General features: G+C 37.8%; 1 long non-coding RNA gene across 1 annotated transcript in view; it reads right to left on the bottom strand.

The window, feature by feature from the left end:
- Positions 1-632: 632 nt before the first annotated feature.
- LOC128664075 (uncharacterized) overlaps positions 633-20,770 on the bottom strand; it is a 115,138-nt gene continuing 95,000 nt past the window's right edge. Inside the window, exon 3 of the long non-coding RNA XR_008402919.1 lies at positions 633-4,097. This is a non-coding gene — a long non-coding RNA (uncharacterized LOC128664075). The remainder of the gene's footprint in view (positions 4,098-20,770) is intronic.

Genomic DNA, 20,770 nt, shown 5'->3' with positions numbered 1-20,770 from the left:
AGTGGAGAATTTCAATCTCCCCCGTCCGACCAGGGAGGTTGACAGCTCCTGCCCACGCGTGATTGAATGTGCTTGGGCAGGGGGCGGCATTGCACAACAGTGCAAAATAGCGCTCTTGTGCACCCCTGTCCGCCGACGCTTGATAAATCTAACCCTTTATATATTTCTCAGATCTAAGTTCACTTTTAAAAGTAATTCTTCTAAGAAAGTCTTTCTGTTAGCTTCTATTTAGCCTAATATTGCTTTACATTCAGTGCCAAAAGCAAAAGTAATGTGCAGACCACAATTCAGACGCAGAAACTGTGCTAAGCAGACATTACGCACGTATTGATTTATACAAGTGGGGTTTGGTTACAATAGAATAAAATGGAAGAATCAATGGAAAAAACACTAAACAATCCTAAAACCAACAGTTGTGCATTATGAGAGGCATACTGTGGAATCCAATAGGCACTTAGCTTTAATTTCTAATTAGACATTTTTTGAATGTGGTGGCCCTTTAAGTGTCAATATAGCCACTTGATGAAAAATAATAAAAAGTTATACAGTGTGAGAAAGGAATTGTGCCACTCTTTCTAACACAAATAAATGAATATATAAACTAATAGTACGATTGAAACGCTTGTAAAATCTTTTGCCTGCTCTGGAGTTTTTTTTGCCAGATTTATTGCATTCAAAATGTATGACAATGGGGAAGTAGATTACAAAGCTGAAGTGTTTTGCAGCCCGCTCTGACAGCTGAGCGTTTAAGTGCTCGGTAAACTTTCACATTTAGAGTTTTTAAACATATGGTTGGTTGATTTGTTTGCTCAGATATACATGATTATACCACTTCAATACAACCCCTTAGAATACATTTTTTACATTGCAGTAAATAAACATTGAACTATGAAATTGAAGAAAAAAAAATGAAATAACATCAGATTCTGCAGAAAAAAATAAACTAAATGCTTGTGGAATGTAACATTAGGAACATCTGTTAATTTGGGACAAGCAAATACATGCTGGTTGTTGGGAGCTAACAAGACATTAAATAAGACATTAATTAATGCATTAAACATGTCGGTAAGTGAAAGAATGTGAGACTTGTTGCCTCCATTGACCTTAGAGCAGGGTTTATCAGCATTTTTAGTGCTATGACACAATTTCTGTACCTTCAAAATTTGTGTCAAATGCATCATTTTTTTATATGTCTCCATAAACGTTACTTTAATAAAATTAGATAAAAATGAAAATACTGTGAATATATACATTGTTATTTTATCTTTTCTCTAAACATTTGGGGTCTGATTATCAAAATCTCTCTGGGCTGGGGAGATTATTAAAGGGACAGTCAACACCAGAATTTTTGTTGTTTTAAAAGAAAGATAATCCCTTTATTACCCATTCCCCAGTTTTGCATATCCAACACAGTTATAATAATACATGTTTTTCCTCGGTAATTATCTTGTATCTAAGCCTCTGCTGACTGCCCCCTTATTTCAGTTCTTTTGACAGACATGCAGTTTAGCCAATCAGTGCTCACTCCTAGGTCACTTTGCGTGCATGAGCTCAATGTTATCTATATGAAACATGTGAACTGAACTAATGCCCTCTAGTGGTCAAAATGTATTCAGATTAGAGGCAGTCTTCAAGGTCTAAGAAATTAGCATATGAACCTAATAGGTTTAGCTTTCAACTAAGAATACCAAGGGAACAAAGCAAAATTGGTGATAAAAGTAAATTGGGAAGTTGTTTAAAATTGCATGCCCTATTTAAATCATGAAAGTATTTTTTGGACTTCACTGTCCCTTTAAAGAATGCTTGCAAGTACTTCTATTTCCCTGGTGGAATGAGCTAATGCCAAAACAGGGTATCTTGCTAAGGGGCTTATACTGCATTTTTGTATGAAAAGTACACAATTAAAATTCATATTTTAAACACCTTACAAAATGAATAACTGAACCATTCTCAAAAAAATAAGCGGAAAAATTGTATTGTTAAAGGGACAGTCTACTCCAGAATTGTTATTGTTTAAAAACATAGATAATACCTTTATTACCCATTCCCCAGTTTTGCATAACCAACATGGTTATATATACTTTTTTCGTAAATTGGACTAAACATGGGCGTTCCATGGGGCGTTTATGAAATTATCTCTCTAATCCCAATGTAATTCTGTAAAGATTTTAGCAATACATATCTCATAGTTTTTTTCTCACAAACTAAAAGGTGGCAAGCTTTTTCTCAAAACACTCAAAATACTTATAACCCTAACAAAAATATAGGTGATTGTAAGATGCTACACGCAGGAATCAGCATAATGTGAATTATATTAGCAAGATTTAAAGGGATATGAAACGAAAAACATTTTATTTTGTGATTCAGACACAGCATACCATTTTAAAAATGTTTCCAATTTACTTCTATTATCAAATTTGCCCATAATATTCTGTTTTGAAGGGATACCTAGGTAGTCACTAGTGCTACCATCTAGCGCTCTTGCAAATGGATAACATTCTTGTAAAACTGGTCCTATATAGTGCTCCAGAAATGGGCTGGCTCCTAAGAATACGTCCCTGCTTTTCAACAAAAGATACCAAAAGAACAAAGCAAAATGAATAATAAAAGTAAAGTAGAAAATTGTTTAAAATTGCATGCTCTATCTGAATCATGAAATAATTTTATTGGTTTCATATCTCTTTAATTTAAAAAAAAATATCTTTAATTGAATACTTAAGATGATTTAAAGTTAATAAGGGCGCTAAACAGCTAATGATATCAATAACGCATCCATTTAATCAAAATATGTTAAAAACATTTATTCATCTATCTGGTTAATTACATCTTGATAAAGCCCTGGAAAGGGCGAAACGCATCGAAAGCAGTGGCTAATCTTATTGTGTGTCACAACAATATTGTTTTTATTCCTTTGATGAACTTTTTAACCCGGGTTAATTGACTTTTTAACATCAAAACAGCAATTTTTACTTATACCTCCTGCGTGCGGAGCACTAAGTGCAGGAGAAGCTTCTATAATTACCATAAATAAGGTGTTTTACCAGCACTTTCTACTTAAACTTAACAATCCAATAAGGCTACCGAATTCAGAAGGGATAAAAATTTGCAAGTGTCACCCGTGACGTCAGACGCCATCGGTCGCGTGGGGGTGAACTTCGTGGTTGTGAAAAATCCATGCTGACAAACTTACATTTGTAATCTATAAGTGGCACAGGAGCCCAGGTATGAACGAACGTGCAGAGACTGCATATAAGAGGATCAAGTGATTTGGAGGTAACCTTTATCCTTTCCCTTATCGGAACTGTGTTAGACTTTAAAACTTATTTCAACTGATTCTAAGGTGGTATAACTTTAAGATTGTGTTTACAGTACATGCTATTACGTTTCAATATAAGACCCTTTGATACATTGATATATTGGAACTCTGAACTGGAAGACATTGTATTAATAACAAGTCTGTTGTTTTTTAGTGTATCTAAAAAAATCAAGTACTGAAAAACAACATCAAGTATAATCCACACCTTGAGTCCCAGATATAAACAGCCATACAGTACATTGTCGATTCTGGAGCAAAACATTGTTAGGATGCAGCTGTGGAGAACCATTGCTTTTGTAGAAAAGAGATTAGTCCATAAGTATCAATTTAGGATATAATGAAACTATAAAAACAATATTGCATATGTGCATCATCGTGCAGACAACTCTCTCTGAGACAATAGAGACCTGAAAGAAAGAAAAAAATGATATAGAAAGATAAGTGGAAAAAGAGAGGCTGGGTGGAAAGAAGGGGTTAATCAGGTCAGCTATTTTGAGGGGAGCGCACAAGGGTATCCCAATAAAATGTTATGTCCTGGAAAGTAGATAATTTCCCTCTTCTATAATTTGAATATTCCTCCATGGAGAGTAGATCAGTAGTGTTTTGGAGCCATTCTGGAAGTGTAGGGATCTGTGGGGATTTCCATTTACATGCAGTCCGCGAACGGGCACTATTTAGGCCAATTTGTAATAGGCTCCATCAGACCTTGCAGACTTTTCCAGGTTTATAGTTAGGTAATGCGGTTGTCCAAGTTAGTGTAAAGGAGTTCCCTAAGATATTCCTGAAAAATAATTCAATATGCAGTCAGTAGTATTAAATTATAGTTTTATATAACAGGCATGCAGTTATGTAGAACTAAAATTTTAATTATACTGTCAGTAATTTACTAATAATAAACACAACAAGCAACATTAATTCCATTTTAATTATATGCAAATATATAAACAATATGCATTTTACATAACAATGCATCATTTTAAATATTGAATATTTATGTGTAGGGCCTTAGCTTTTTCAGTTAGTTTTAGTTTATGACTATGACAGTTTAGGGGTCAATGCTTTAATTATAAGCATAATCAGTTGACAGTCTATTGATCCTTTGAATATCAGGGCCTTAGTCTTAACTTCATATGAGTAGTAACATTTTTTTGACAAATTTCAGTTATGTTTATTTCCACTTCTCATGTATTATGTGAGAGCCATCAGCCAATCACAAATGCATATATTTATATTCTGTGAATTCTTGCACATGCTCAGTAGGAGCTTGTGACTCAAAAAGTGTAAATATAAAAATACTGTGCACATTTTGTTAATACAAAGTTAATTGGAAAGTTGTTTAAAAATGTATGCTCTATCTGAATCATGAAAGTTTAATTTTGACTTGAGTGTCCCTTTAAATTATATGAAGCTCTTCTACTAATAACAGCAAAAATTCTCCAATATAGAACATGTCATAAAAATGAATGGAAAAGTGGAAATGTAGCAACCCAATCAGCACTAGGTCCAGCCAGACAAGCTACTTGTTTAATTGTAAAAGGTTATGAGGATTTTCAGATATTAAATTCTAATCCTTCTAACATTTATTTCCCCCCAATGACTTATTAGCCCCAGGGTCCCTTATGTCTGCTCCATGTTCAGTTTATGTGCATTTTTCATGCCTTTTTTTGGACATAGCATCTGAACATTTAAATATTGGCTTCTGAATATTGAGTCTGATAAAGTTTAGCGTAAGTCTATGGGAATCTATATTCAAACAAAGTGCTGCAGTGTTAGATTTGAATATTTAAAAGTTACATTACACTGTATCATTTTTATAAGAAATTATTTAACAAATACCAACAGGGTATTTATTAACCATTTTCACCCTGTTAAAACACACTTTCACCTAGTGCATTAACAGCTATTGTGAAATACAGTTTCAAAATCCATCTGAGTTTGAAATAATATAATTGTTTGCGTATTTCTTTTCAGCTCACTTGTGATATTATCACTAACAGGCTTTAATTCTTCTTTCTTTCTTTCTTTCTTTCTTTCTTTCTTTCTTTCTTTCTTTCTTTCTTTCTTTCTTTCTTTCTTTCTTTCTTTCTTTCTTTCTTTCTTTCTTTCTTTCTTTCTTTCTTTCTTTCTTTCTTTCTTTCTTTCTTTCTTTCTTTCTTTCTTTCTTTCTTTCTTTCTTTCTCATCCAAACATTGAATTGTAATAAAATTATCACCATGCAAAATAAAGGGGGGGGGGGGCTGTACCATGAATGCAGTTAAACACTAATAATACATTGTTTATTGCAGGTTCATCGAATATCTTAACATTGCATCAAATTTGGAAACCCTTTTAATGGGTACATTGCACGGTCATTCAGATAGATTGTGATGGGGGCCTGGATTAGAAAAGTTTCCTGGTTTTTCAATTTCAAAACAGTCTAGATGAACCTGTTAAAAAGTCTTGAGCAAGTTAACTAATTTTAAAATCATATGGCCACTCACATGACAGATGCACATGATTGGCTGCACTGATCTAAGCAATCACTGGCAGGATGTACCTAGGTCTCACCAATGACAGCCCACTTAACTATGTAACAAGCATTGGCACCAAGGGGGGCATAAGATGGGGAATTTTTTTAAATGTGCAGTTTATGTGAACAACAAGCCACTCTCTCCTGCTGATATTATATTGTTTGAGGCTTTTTATTTTTTTGGAACACCCTGGACGCCAACAAAGAATACCAAGAGAATGAAACATATCAGATAATAGAAGTAAATTGGAAAGTTGTTCAAAATGTCGTGCTCTTTCTGAATCATGAAAGAAAAAAATTGGGTTTAATGTCCCTTTAAACATCTACATAAACCTATAAATTAAGAGGCAAGAAGAAAACGTGTGTTCATAAATTGTCTGACCTGGCTACATGCTACTCAGTGATTGCTTTGAGCTTTGCATATACGCATTTACAGCTAGATCTTATTGTCCACAATCAATGAAGACAAATATACTCAACAGGCATTTCAAGTGGTTTGCAAAACTCTGCATATTGTGCTAAAAAGTGACAGGTTTATATAGTATTTATTTGCAATACAGTGCCGAGAGCTATTTATCTTGTTAAATTGGGATATGTGTGTGTAGGAGTAACACATATATTACAATACAATGTTCACAAAATAAATAAATAAATAAAAATGTTTTGCTTGATTTCTCCACATCACAGTGAGTTTTTGGTAATTGGGCTGTTATGAAAATCTAGGAATTAAATGCATTTTGACAAAATCATGAATCACGCTGATACATTACAGTATTCCATGAACATTCTACAAAAATGTGCAATAATATGCTAGCTTGGTAATGCAGTGTGTTAGCAGGATGAAAATATTTACAGCACGCCAGAAAAAGGAAGAGGAAGGAATTACTCCATATTTCCTCCCTGCTATTGTTCTTGGCAAACATGAAAAACAATCACACTGTGTATAGAAAATATTTGTTACAAGAACCATTTTATATATGTTAACTTTGCATATATGATATATTTAATTCATAATATGTTTGCAATGTAACTGAAATATAATATAATTAATTGAATTTTTGTCTTATGAATTCTTTCTTCCTTTAGTCAGATCATAGTATTGTTTCCCTTTTTTCCTCAGTTCCCACAGCCAATAAAGGGACAGTCAACTCAACATTTTTTTATTGTTTAAAAAGATAGATAATCCCTTTATTACCCATTCCCCAGTTTTGCCCAGAAAACATGGTTATATTAATACACTTTTTACCTCTGTGATTACCTTGTATCTAAGCATCTTCTGACGGCCCCCTGATCATATGACTTTTTATTTATTATCTATTGACTTGCATTTAAGCCAATTAGTGCTGTGTTGTGCACAACCCATGGGCGTGAGCACAATGTTAGCTATATGGCTCAAATGAACTAGCACTCCCCTGTTTTGAAAAAATAAATAAAAAAGCATGTGATCAGGGGACTGTCTTTAGTGGCTTAGAAACAGACATCAATTTTAGAGGTTTAAACGTTATAAAGTATATTAATATAGCCATGTTTGTTTGTTTTTTCATTTTTTTTGCAATTAGGGGGAGGTTTTGGGGGTTTGAGGCTCAACTATTGTTGCACTGCTTATTATTTATTTTTGTTATATTTCTATGGCTTTTTGGAAGACTATTGATCTCTAGGCCTATATATACTGGATGAAAAGTAAAAAAAAAAGTAAAAAAAAGTAAAAAAAATAATATAGCCATGTTGGTTGTGCAAAGCTGGGGAATGGGTAGTGAAGGCAATACCTTTACTACTATTATCTTTTTAAACAATAAAAACAATTGTGTTGACTGTACCTTTAAGCAATTTTTTTCATGCATCAAAGGCTTAAAACCAGAACAAGACTGGGTTACAATTCTCTGGCTTAAAAAAAAATGTATTTGACTAATGTATGCAAAATAGTACCCTAAATATGTGTGATATTACAGAACGAAGAGGAAAAATATATTATCTAAGCAATCAGTTTTTCCCTGAAGGAAATAATCTAGTTTGGAAATAAGAAATATACATTTACCACTAGTCAATCCTCAAAAACTATCTATCTCTTTCTTTATGTCTCTATCCATTCATTCACCCATCCTTTCATATTAAGGTTGGACCTAATCAGTAGAATTACAAGTCAATGGGATCCCATGAACAGCAAGCAAAAATACTTTATAGGACATTAGCCACAAGAGGAAATTGTATCCATATTATAGACATGTTGTGTAAAATAAACAAGACAAACCATGGGTAAATCTGGTAACTAATAACAGGGCATTAAAGGGACACTGAACCCAATTTTTTTCTTTCATGATTCAGATAGAGCATGCAATTTTAAGCAACTTTCTAATTTACTCCTAATATCAATATTTATTTGTTCTCTTGCTAGGTTTATTTGAAAAAGAAGGCATCTAAGCTATTTGTTTGGTTCAGGACCCTGGAAAGCACTTATTCATTGGTGGATGAATTTATCCACCAATCAGCAAGAACAACCCAGGTTGTTCAAAAATGGGCCGGCATCTAAACTTACATTCTTGCATTTCAAATAAAGATACAAAGAGAATGAAGAAAATTTGATAATAGGAGTAATATAGAAAGTTGCTTAAAATTGCATGCTCTATCTGAATCACGAAAGAAAAAAATTAGGTTTAGTGTCCCTTTAACAAGAGGTTGTGGAAATTTTTTGCCCCTTCTGACAATTTCAAAAAGTATTAAGCAGGAGCAAGCCTACACCACAAAGACTGAGAAACTACATAATCAGCTAATTGGCACCCTAAATCTACTCCACCCATCCAAGAAAAAATTAAAATTTCTGTTAATATTTCACTATATAATCATTTTAAACCACTGTGCTTAGGCTAGTTTTAGTCTTTTGTATACATTTATTTAACACATGTTTAAGTTCCTTACATAAGTCATCGTTTCCTTTCAACAGACCAAGCACTTCTAGTAAAACCCAAATATGTGAAAAGGTCATCATATAAAGTATGGGAACAAATTTAGGAAGCTGTCATCATTCAATTAATTTGTTACCATGTAATATTTTTGATTTAGCATCATAACTTCAATGAAGGTTTGTGAAAATAGTGTTAAAAGCCCCACTGAAAAACTTGTGATATGCCCTTTACTTGCTTGAACAAAGACACATTTCTATTAAAAAAGCACTATGGGGCCTATTTATGATGGTGCGAGCGGACATGATCCGATATAGCAGATCATGCCGCCGCACATCAATACGGAGCTTGATAAATATTCCCCTATATGTAGAGTTTGTTAATTTGACTTATCTCTAAACTTCCTTTTACCAATTGCAAGTTAGCAGACTCCTCATAGAAAACCTAGGCAGCTAAGAGACGTTTTTTATTGCCAGCAAATGTGTCAATAAATAAAACCAGCCTAAAGGTGTGCTGTTTAGTATTTGTGTCAGTAAAACAAATGGGAATTATTTGTGTCTACAGCTTACTATATATCAGAAATGGAGATGGATATTTGCAGTATAGTTTTATGTCTGCAGTTTTCTAATTACAGTATTTAGAAGTTAATTATCCTGGTATCCTGTTCTTAAATTGCATATTTTTGGAGCTGTGTTGTTTGCTGTTATTGTCAATAAAATATTTTAGCATATTGCAAACATCACATCTGATTTTCATTGTGGGATAAACACTTCAAGATATCACGGAATGTTTATAGCATAGCATCTATTTATTTTCTGTAACATACAGAAGGTAATTTTAACTAAAGCAGTGCTTCTTAATCCTTAACTATGTGAGTGCAGAAAAACAGAAAAACTTGAAATCTGTTTAGATATGTTTCCAGTTTTTTATATAAGGGTAACAAGTAAATCTACTTATTATGTTATGTACTAGAGGAACCCTGAGTTATATTCATGCATGGTCACATTTTTTGAAATGCAGAAGTACCTGAAAAGTACAAACATTTCCTCACTGCTCATATTGAGCCAGATTACAAGTGACGCACTATTTAGCGATTTTGATCGTGCACATACACCACTGGAAGTAAGCTTGTAATGCACGTGGGTTAGCATGCATATTACAAGTTGAAAGTAAAATGTTTGTGCGCAAGCAAAACCCGATGCATACTAACTTCAGGACTTCGGATATCGCGAATACGTTAACTTCTCCCCATAGACTTCAATGGAGCATGCTGAATAAAAAAACCTAACACTTATCACTTGCACGCTAACCCGACTCTACGTTAGACCAAACCACTGATCACCTGCACTCAGGGAAGTATTATGGCCTACACCAACAAGGCCCGTGCCTAGGGTGGCAGATTTGGGGAAGAGGTGGGGCGGCACTTTTTGACTTGCTGAAGGGGGTGAAAGGAGTCACTTGCATCAGGGGCCTGGAGGGCCCAGAGCACCATATTAGTACTGCACAGTTTTATTTTCACAGTGACAGTCCAGAACGTTCATTCCCTATGCACTTATGTTATTGGTAGAGGAGTGACCAAGCAGGAACTTTAGACTTGAGGAAACTGGCTCCAGCTTATGAACAGCAGACACAGAGGGTATTGTTGGGATCGTGTAGTCATGCCCTGCGGTCATTTTGGATGGAGTGTAGGACAGCCTGGCCAGGGAAGAAGAGGCATCAAAAAGAAAGTGCTGGCCATGTATCAGATGCCTGGAAACTCCTGATACATTTGACCCATAAGAGATGTATACTGACTTCACATTGGGACATGGTTTACTCTCCATAAACTGTTAATACTGTATATTGTTTTTCTTGCACTTCAAATTTTGCAGTTGCATTTATTGTCTATACACACAGTCATAACCTCCTTCTGCAATTATCCAACCTTACTTAGCCTCCCTACCATGCCTCTACCTCATCTGCCATCTCTCCCTCATTCTCTCCATCCCCTACTCCTTTGTCTTTCCTCCTCTCTTCTAATTTACTTTGGAAATTACATGAAAAATAAAATAAATGTCATGTTACAGGAAAAATCATGAGCATGAATAAGGGAAAGACCCCTAAGCGTTGCTGCTGTTTCTCATTCTGTCTTAGATATATGCTGCTTGAATAAAGGAGAACTTTAACAGAGTGCTGTCACCAGTGGATTTTTCCTGTGGATTGGGGGGATATTGACAGTGTCCCTGGTGTATGTGCACCTTCCACCCTGGTGCTGGACTGTGAGTTATATCTACTAAATGTCATGTTACACCATGACCAAAACTTTTATGGCTAAAAAAGGCCTAAAACTGGGTGCCTAGGGCAGCACAGAACCTAAATACGCCAAGATTAGTTATAAAGATTAGTTTCTTTGTATGTATACCAAAAATGTCTAGTTTCAGATTTACTTTTTTTAACTTGTACATTGTGAAAGAAAAAGTTAAAAAAGGCAATAATGTGCATTTTATTTTCTGCTTTACTCAACTGATGGCTGGAAAGTTCATGCATGGAAGTCCATTCATGGCAACTTTGGGCAGAAAATGACTTAAAAATGAATATACCTTGCTGGCACTAACACTGGAAACAGCACATAATTTTTCTGTTCATAAACCATTTTCAACCTCCAATGATGAATCCTCTGTTATTCTCGACTCACGTCCATACTCACTTTGCTGAAGCCATTTTCACAATATCCAAACACTTTTTTTCAGCCGTGAACAAACAATTCAAAGATAACCATATAGTGGGGCAAAAAAGTATTTAGTCACCCACCAATTGTGCAAGTTCTCCCTCTTAAGAATATGAGAGAGGCCTGTAATTTTCATCATAGGTATACCTCAACTATGAGAGACAAAATGTGGAAACAAATCCAGACAATCACATTGTCTGATTTGGAAAGAATTTATTTGCAAATTATGGTGGAAAATACGTATTTGGTCAATATCAAAAGTTTATCTTAATACTTTGTTATATATCCTTTGTTGGCAATGACAGAGGTCAAATGTTTTCTGTAAATCTTCACAAGGTTGTCACACACTGTTGCTGGTATGTTGGCCCATTCCTGCATGCATATCTCCACTAGAGCAGTGATGTTTTGGGGCTCTCGCTGGGCAACACAGACTTTCAACGCCCTCCAAAGGTTTTCTATGGGGTTGAGATCTGGAGACTGGCTAGGCCACTCCAGGACCTTGAAATGCTTCTTACGAAGCCACTCCTTTGTTGCCTGGGCGGTGTGTTTGGGATCATTGTCATGCTGAAAGACCCAGCCACGTTTCATCTTCAATGCCCTTGCTGATGGAAGGAGGTTTGCACTCAAAATCTCACGATGCATGGCCCCATTCATTCTTTCATGTACACGGATCAGTTGTCCTGTTCCCTTTGCAGAGAAACAGCCCCAAAGCATGATGTTGCCACCCCCATGCTTCACAGTAAGTATGGTGTTCTTTGGTTGCAACTCAGCAATCTCTCTCCTCCAAACACGACGAGTTGCGTTTCTACCAAACAGTTCTACTTTGGTTTCATCTGACCATATGACATTCTCCCAATATGCTTCTGGATCATCCAAATGCTCTCTAGCATACTTCAGATGGGCCCAGACATGCACTAGCTTAAGCAGGGGGACTTGTCTGGCACTGCAGGATCTGAATCCCTGGCGGCATAGTATGTTACTGATGGTAGCCTTTGTTACGTTGGTCCCAGCTCTTTCCAGGTCATTCACTAGGTCCCCCCGTGTGGTTCTGGGATGATTGCTCACCGTTCTTGTGATCATTTTGACCGCACGGGGTGAGATCTTGCGTGGAGCCCCAGATCGAGGGAGATTATCAGTGGTCTTGTATGTCTTCCATTTTCTAATTATTGCTCCCACAGTTGATTTCTTCACACCAAGCTGCTTGCCTATTGCAGTTTCAGTCTTCCCAGCCTGGTGCAGGTCTACAATTTTGTTTCTGGTGTCCTTCGACAGCTCTTTGGTGTAATGCTCTAACTTACTGCCCCTTTAAGTATGGCCCTCCTCCTTCAGCCTATTTAAGCCAGCACTTCCTCTAACACTCTGCTTAGGTATCTTCAATTGCAGAGAGTTTCCTTCATGTGCAACTTACTGAAGCCAATCAACTACAGACTGCTGTTGCTCCTCAGTCTGTATCAGCTGCTAACTTAAAGGAGCTGCAGCCTTTTTCACTGCTTCTGGATTCACTTTCAGTTTCTCTATAACAGCAGGACACTCCACACTGAAGCTGCATTGTTCCTCTCCTGCTGTCTGGAAAAGCCTTTAACCTTAACTACTGAATTACTGCTGGCAATCACTGCTCTTATGATCTCCTATACAGGACTGAATTCCTTCCATAAGATAAGTTGTTTCCCTTACAATCTATGCTTATGTGTGCTGCTCATTAACTCTCACAAAGTCTGTGCTTGCTATAATATGTAATACAACAAATCTTACTAGTTCTTTTTGCTAACAGCACACACACTAATCATCAACTTGTTATAACCTGTTGCGTAAATGGACTGCAATTAACAAACTTTGTCTCTAACTGTTATTGATGAACTACTAATCTAAAACAGAGATTGTTTGTTTATTTTTCCATTAATCTCATGGCAGCCCCTGTGTTCAGATAATATTTCACATCTACCCACAACATTAGTATCAGCTGCTAGCCAGCTAACCCTTAATTAACCAACTATTGCTAGCAGTCTTGTCTGTTCTCTCAGACTCTGACTGCTACTGATAGTTAAATCAAATTGCAGTTTCCTATGGTGTGGCCTCTTGTCAATGATTCCACTCTAACAACAACTGCTAACAAACTCTGATATGACAGAATACCTAAGCCTAAAATAAAAAAACTAAAAAAAAAAAAAAAAAACTTTTGGATTGTGTTTTCTTAATTTACATTTAAGCAACATGGAACCTGCTGAAATGAACACACACATTCTGAATTTGACTCACACAGTTGACATACTTACCCAGGGCCTGCAGGGCCTACAACATGAGTTTCAACATTTAAAAGCAACTCTTACTACATTAACCTCTACTCACAACATCCCAGAGGCCCCTGAACCCTCAATTAGCCCCCCAGATACATTCTCTGGGGACAGATCCCAATTTAAAGATTTTAAAATTGCATGTACTCTATTGTTTATGATGAAACCAAAAACTTACCATTCTGAGCACATTAAAGTTTGTACAGTCATATCATACCTACGTGGGGATGCCAGAACCTGGGCTAACGCCTTTATTGAAAACCAAGAGCCAATCCTAAATTCTTTGCAACAATTTTTCTCAGCAATGTCATCATTATACCAGGATATGGATAGTCAATTCACAGCAGAAACTGCTCTAAGGGCAGTCAAACAAGGGAAAAGACCCGTTGAAGATTATGTTATAGAATTTAAAAAATGGGCCCGTGACTCACAGTGGAATGATATTAGTCTGAGAAATCAGTTTAGACTTAACCTCTCTGAGAACCTCAAGGATGAACTCTCAAGGACAGAGCTACCCCCCACTCTTGAAGAACTTATTAAAACAGCTACCATCATCGATAGAAGACTCAGGGAAAGAAGAGCAGAACATTCCCATTTGGAACAGTCCTATAAGAGAAAGAGAAGACCACACCAGGATTCAACCCCTCAAGCCAATCCGCCTGTACCTATGGAAAAAAGTGTTATCCGTGGTCCTCTCACATCTGAAGAAAGGCGTAGGAGAAAGCTCCAAAACCTATGCCTATACTGTGCTGCAAGTGACCATGAAGTCCGCTCATGCCCAGTCCTAAATAAAAAAACTATTGGTACCTGCCTCCATTCAGTATCTTGTTTCTCTACACACTCCCCACATTCTGCTTATTGTACACTTCCCGTGTCTGTACAGTGGGACAAAAAGCTGCTACATCTAGAAGCAATTATTGACTCTGGAGCCTCTGCTAACTTCATAGATTCATCTGTGTTACAAGTTAATGAAATTCCTTCTGTTAAGAAATCTACTCCTGTGTCTCTCAGAATCTTTGATGGCTCCCTTGTCCCTAATGGTCCTATTACACATAACACAATACCATTACAAATGTGCTCTACCTCTGGACATACTGAACATATAACTTTTGACGTTATCTCTTCGCCCTTTTACCCTTTAATTCTTGGTTTACCCTGGTTAAGACTACATTGCCCTTCCATATCTTGGGATAGCCTACATGTGAATTTTAACTCTGACTACTGCAGTAAAACCTGTCTACAGCACCACCTACTACTACAGCCTTCTACTAATGTATTACCTGAACAGTACCAAGATTTCCATGATGTGTTCAGTAAAAAGGAAGCTGAAAGCCTGCCTCCCCATCGTCCTTATGATTGCCCTATCGACCTATTACCCGGCTCTAGTGTTCCTTACGGGCATGTCTACTCCTTGTCCGAACCAGAACTCGCTCAACTCAAGACCTACATAGATGATAATCTACGCAAGGGATTTATAAGACCGTCTACCTCTCCAGCTGGGGCTGGTATGTTTTTTGTGAGAAATAAAGATGCCACCATTCGCCCTATTATAGATTACAGGCTTCTGAATAAAATAACTATAAAAAATAGGTACCCTCTTCCACTCATTCCTGACCTAGTGGAGAGGTTACAAAAGGCCAGAATTTTCACAAAACTTGATCTGCGGGGTGCCTACAACTTAGTGCGAATCAAGAGTGGTGATGAATGGAAAACAGCCTTCCGCACTAGATATGGCCTCTATGAGTACTTGGTGATGCCTTTTGGGCTTTGCAATGCCCCCGCCACTTTTCAGTTTTTTGTTAATGATATCTTTCGAGACCTATTGGATATTTGTGTCGTCATCTATTTAGATGATATCCTCATCTATTCATCTTCAGAAGAAGAACACATTAAACACGTCCGATGGGTCCTTGCCAGGCTTCAAACACACCGTCTGTATGCAAAGCTAGAGAAATGTACATTCCACTCTCAAAATATCAGTTTCCTAGGTTATAAGCTTACACCGGGTGAGATCCGAATGGAGGATGATAAGATTAAATCCATACTCAACTGGCCTACTCCTATTGATAAGAAATCACTACAACGTTTCCTTGGTTTCTCAAATTTCTATAGAAAATTCATAAGGAACTACTCGCACATTGTTAAACCTTTAACAAGACTCACTGGTACCACTACAGGATTCACATGGGACTCTGAAGCCCAACATGCCTTTGACAAACTTAAAAATGCCTTCACCTCTGAGCCTATACTTAAATTACCTGACCCTACTCTACAGTACATATTAGAGGTAGATGCCTCTGATTACGCAATTGGTGCTATACTTTCCCAAAGGACTTCCATCAGTACTCCAGTGCATCCCGTCGCCTATCACTCTAGAACTCTCACATCAGCCGAAATGAACTACCCTATCGCTGAAAAGGAGTTGCTGGCTATTAAGGTCGCTCTTGAGAACTGGAGACACCTATTGGAAGGCACTGACTTGCCCATTTTAATTTACACTGACCATCGTAACCTAGAATACCTCAAAACCACCAAAACTTTGTCATCTAGACAAGTTAGGTGGAGTCTTTTTTTTGATAGGTTTAACTATCTAATTACCTACCGTCCAGGTAGTGCCAATGGTAAAGCTGACTCGCTCTCCAGGATGTTTCCCAGGCCTCATTGTGCCACCACAACTACTATAATACCCACAGAACGGATTATAGCTCTCGTAGCTGATTTTCCCTCAAGGATAAAACAAGCTTTGCTCAATGACCACTCCCTTCCGTCTTCGCATACTCTTACAAAAGGATCTGATCAGTTACTCTATAAGGAAGATAAATTATATATCCCAACTGAGTTACGTCTTGAAATTCTCCAAACAATACATGACAACCCATTGTCTGGACACCCTGGACATTACAAAACCCTAGAACTCCTAAAAAGGAACTTCTGGTGGCCAAATATGTACAAAACAGTTTATGACTATATCAATACATGTACAGTTTGTGCAACCTCTAAACGACAGAGAGTTCCTCCATATGGACTTCTTATGTCTTTACCTATTCCAGAGAAACCTTGGAGCTCCATTTCAATGGATTTTGTGGTTGACTTACCCCCTTCTGCAGATTACACCACCATCCTGGTGGTTATTGATCAATTCACTAAGATGGTACACTTTGTTCCTTTAACCGAACTTCCAACTGCTCTAAAAACTGCACACATTTTCATTGAAAATATTGTACGTCTGCACGGTTTACCTAGCACCATCACTTCTGACAGGGGCGTACAATTTACCTCCAAATTTTGGAGAGAGCTATGTAGACTCCTCTCCATCCAGAACAACTTCACTAGTGCTTACCATCCCCAATCAAATGGACTTTCAGAAAGGACTAATCAGTGGTTGGAGCAGTTCTTGCGTTGTTACTGTTCTCATTTACAAGATGACTGGTCTACATTCTTGCCTTTGGCAGAGTTCTCCTTCAATAACACTCTCAGTTCCACTACTAAACTTACGCCTTTCTATGCCAACTATGGCTATCATCCAACTTTTCATTTCTTAAAACCTGACTCCAGCTATAATCCGACTGTCACAGAAACCCTAAATACCATCAAATCCGGATTCGAAGTTATACGCTCAAATATTAAAATAGCACAGTTAAGACAAAAACGATACTTTGACCTACATCGACGCCATCCGCCAACTTTTAAGGTTGGTGACAGGGTTTGGTTATCAACCAAGAACTTAAAACTTGGAACTCCTTCAAAGAAACTCAGCGCCTTATTTATTGGTCCTTACTCCATCGCTAAGGTGATAAACCAAAATGCTGTACGCTTGACACTCCCAGCACATCTCCATATTCATCCAACCTTCCATGTTTCTCTCCTTAAACCATACCTAGAGAACAAGTTTCCTGGGAGATCTCTTCCTCCTCCTGCTCCAGTTGTGATAGATGGTGATTTGGAATATGAGGTTGATCAAATATTGGACTCTAGATTGTGTAGAGGGAGACTCCAATACTTAGTCAGATGGAAGGGTTATGACTCGTCTGAAGATTCTTGGATTCCCGTCTCTGACCTGAGAGCCCCTCGTCTTCGTTCTGACTTCCACAAACGTTACCCTCTCAAACCCTCGCAGCCCTGAGGTCTGCCTTACTCGGGGGGGTCCTGTAATGCTCTAACTTACTGCCCCTTTAAGTATGGCCCTCCTCCTTCAGCCTATTTAAGCCAGCACTTCCTCTAACACTCTGCTTAGGTATCTTCAATTGCAGAGAGTTTCCTTCATGTGCAACTTACTGAAGCCAATCAACTACAGACTGCTGTTGCTCCTCAGTCTGTATCAGCTGCTAACTTAAAGGAGCTGCAGCCTTTTTCACTGCTTCTGGATTCACTTTCAGTTTCTCTATAACAGCAGGACACTCCACACTGAAGCTGCATTGTTCCTCTCCTGCTGTCTGGAAAAGCCTTTAACCTTAACTACTGAATTACTGCTGGCAATCACTGCTCTTATGATCTCCTATACAGGACTGAATTCCTTCCATAAGATAAGTTGTTTCCCTTACAATCTATGCTTATGTGTGCTGCTCATTAACTCTCACAAAGTCTGTGCTTGCTATAATATGTAATACAACAAATCTTACTAGTTCTTTTTGCTAACAGCACACACACTAATCATCAACTTGTTATAACCTGTTGCGTAAATGGACTGCAATTAACAAACTTTGTCTCTAACTGTTATTGATGAACTACTAATCTAAAACAGAGATTGTTTGTTTATTTTTCCATTAATCTCATGGCAGCCCCTGTGTTCAGATAATATTTCACATCTACCCACAACATTAGTATCAGCTGCTAGCCAGCTAACCCTTAATTAACCAACTATTGCTAGCAGTCTTGTCTGTTCTCTCAGACTCTGACTGCTACTGATAGTTAAATCAAATTGCAGTTTCCTATGGTGTGGCCTCTTGTCAATGATTCCACTCTAACAACAACTGCTAACAAACTCTGATATGACATTTGGTCTTCACCATAGTGGAGTTTGGAGTGTGACTGTTTGAGGTTGTGGATAGGTGTCTTTTATACTGATAACAAGTTCAAACAGGTGCCATTAATACAGGTAATGAGTGGAGGACAGAGGAGCCTCATAAAGAAGAAGATACAGGTCTGTGAGAGCCAGAAATCTTGCTTGTTTGTAGGTGACCAAATACTTATTTTCCACCATAATATGCAAATAAATTCTTTCCAAATCAGACAATGTGATTGTCTGGATTTGTTTCCACATTTTGTCTCTCATAGTTGAGCAATACCTATGATGAAAATTACAGGCCTCTCTCATCTTCTTAAGTGGGAGAACTTGCCCAATTGGTGGGTGACTAAATACTTTTTTGCCCCACTGTATATCATTTGCAGGTTGACAAGGTTCGCTCTTCCTCCTGGCTTCACAGTGAGCAGGCAATATCCTATCCCTGGATTTTTCATTGCGCAAGCCTCTGGTTTTCAATGCCACCCCCAGCCTTCTGTCAATCAGTGTGGATCGTTATTGAAATCTGTGACATTTTGGTGGCTGATAGGTTCAGTAAATCATAAGACCTCAGCTACCGCAGCTACTTAACTAGCATTTCAGGCTTGCTTGTGAATCACTAAAGCCCCAAAGCTGCATCTGCAGCCTAAGAAATAGTTTTTTTAAAGAAAAAGAGCTGGTTCACTTTATGGCAATGCCCTACAAAAGGCCATAAGGGCTATTTGTAGTTTAGTGTTAGAATAGTTTTTTTTTATTTTGGGGTGGTTTTTATTTGGGGGGAGTTAGAGTAGGCATAACTCCTTTTTTATATATTTGGTAATGTTTTTGTTATTTTTTAATTGTAGTTTTTTTTTGTAATGTTTTTTTTTTTTACTGGGACCATCAAAAGTTGAAATTTGTGATGTAACATAGGATCCGCCAGTCTCAGTCCGACGCAGATCGATGCTTACGTCATTGCAGATGTTCCAAATGCAAATTTGGCACTATCTGACTACTTTTGCTAGTTAACAAATATCTGCCAGGTACGCTCGCCACTATTCCGGCCCAGTGTACCTGCCTTTCATAGGAATGCCATAGGAATCAATGGGAGTCTGAAAGCAGCGAAAGCTCATGTTCGCTGCTGCCCGATATCCCATTGATTCCTATGGCAGAATAAAAGTTATGTTTACACCTAACACCCTAACATAACCCCCGAGTCTAAACACCCCTAATCTGCCGCTCCCTACACCGCCGCCACCTACAGTATACTTATTAACCCCTAATCTGCCGCCCCAACACCGCCGCCACCTACATTATACTTATTAACCCCTAATCTGCCGCCCGCCACCGCCGCCACCAACAATGAATGTTCCTTTAAATGACGTCATCCCTTAGATTCCGATTGGCTGATATATTTCTATCAGCCAATCGGAATTAAGGTTGAAAAAATCCTATTGGCTGTTGCAATCAGCCAATAGGATTGAGCTTTCATCCTATTGGCTGTTGCAATCAGCCAATAGGATTGAGCTCGCATTCTATTGGCTATTCCAATCCACAAGTCAAACATCAAGTCAGGAGTCTAAGCCAGAGCTGGTAGTCAGACGAGCTGAGTCAGGAGCCAAAGCGAATAGTCAGACGAGCCGAGTCAGGAGCCAAAGCGAGTAGTCAGACAAGCCGGAATCAGGAACAGCAGAGTCAGGAACAAGCCAGAGATCAGGAACCAGGAGGGACGTCAGACAGCCAGGTAATACACAGGAATTGGAACACAGGAACTCACAAACAGGTCTGAGACAACGCAAGGCAAAGCATACTGAACAGAGGCCCTTTAAATAATAAGTGATGACATCACAATACTGAGACTGCAACCTGTCTCACACGGATGATGTACACCAGTTTGGCTATAAGAAGAAATGAGCAGCGTCAGACACTCTGCACCAGATTTAGTAAGAGGTGAGTAAAATGGCTGCCAGTAGCACATGGCAAACAAAGCAAGGAAAAAACCCTGACACTACATAACAATGCATCATTTTAAATATTGAATATTTATGTGTAGGGCTTTAGCTTCTACAGTT

This window comes from Bombina bombina, chromosome 6, assembly GCF_027579735.1.
Source record: "Bombina bombina isolate aBomBom1 chromosome 6, aBomBom1.pri, whole genome shotgun sequence".
Lineage (NCBI taxonomy): Eukaryota > Metazoa > Chordata > Amphibia > Anura > Bombinatoridae > Bombina > Bombina bombina.
The sequence above is the reverse complement of the archived record's forward strand: the minus strand, read 5'-3'. Positions and strand labels throughout refer to the sequence as shown.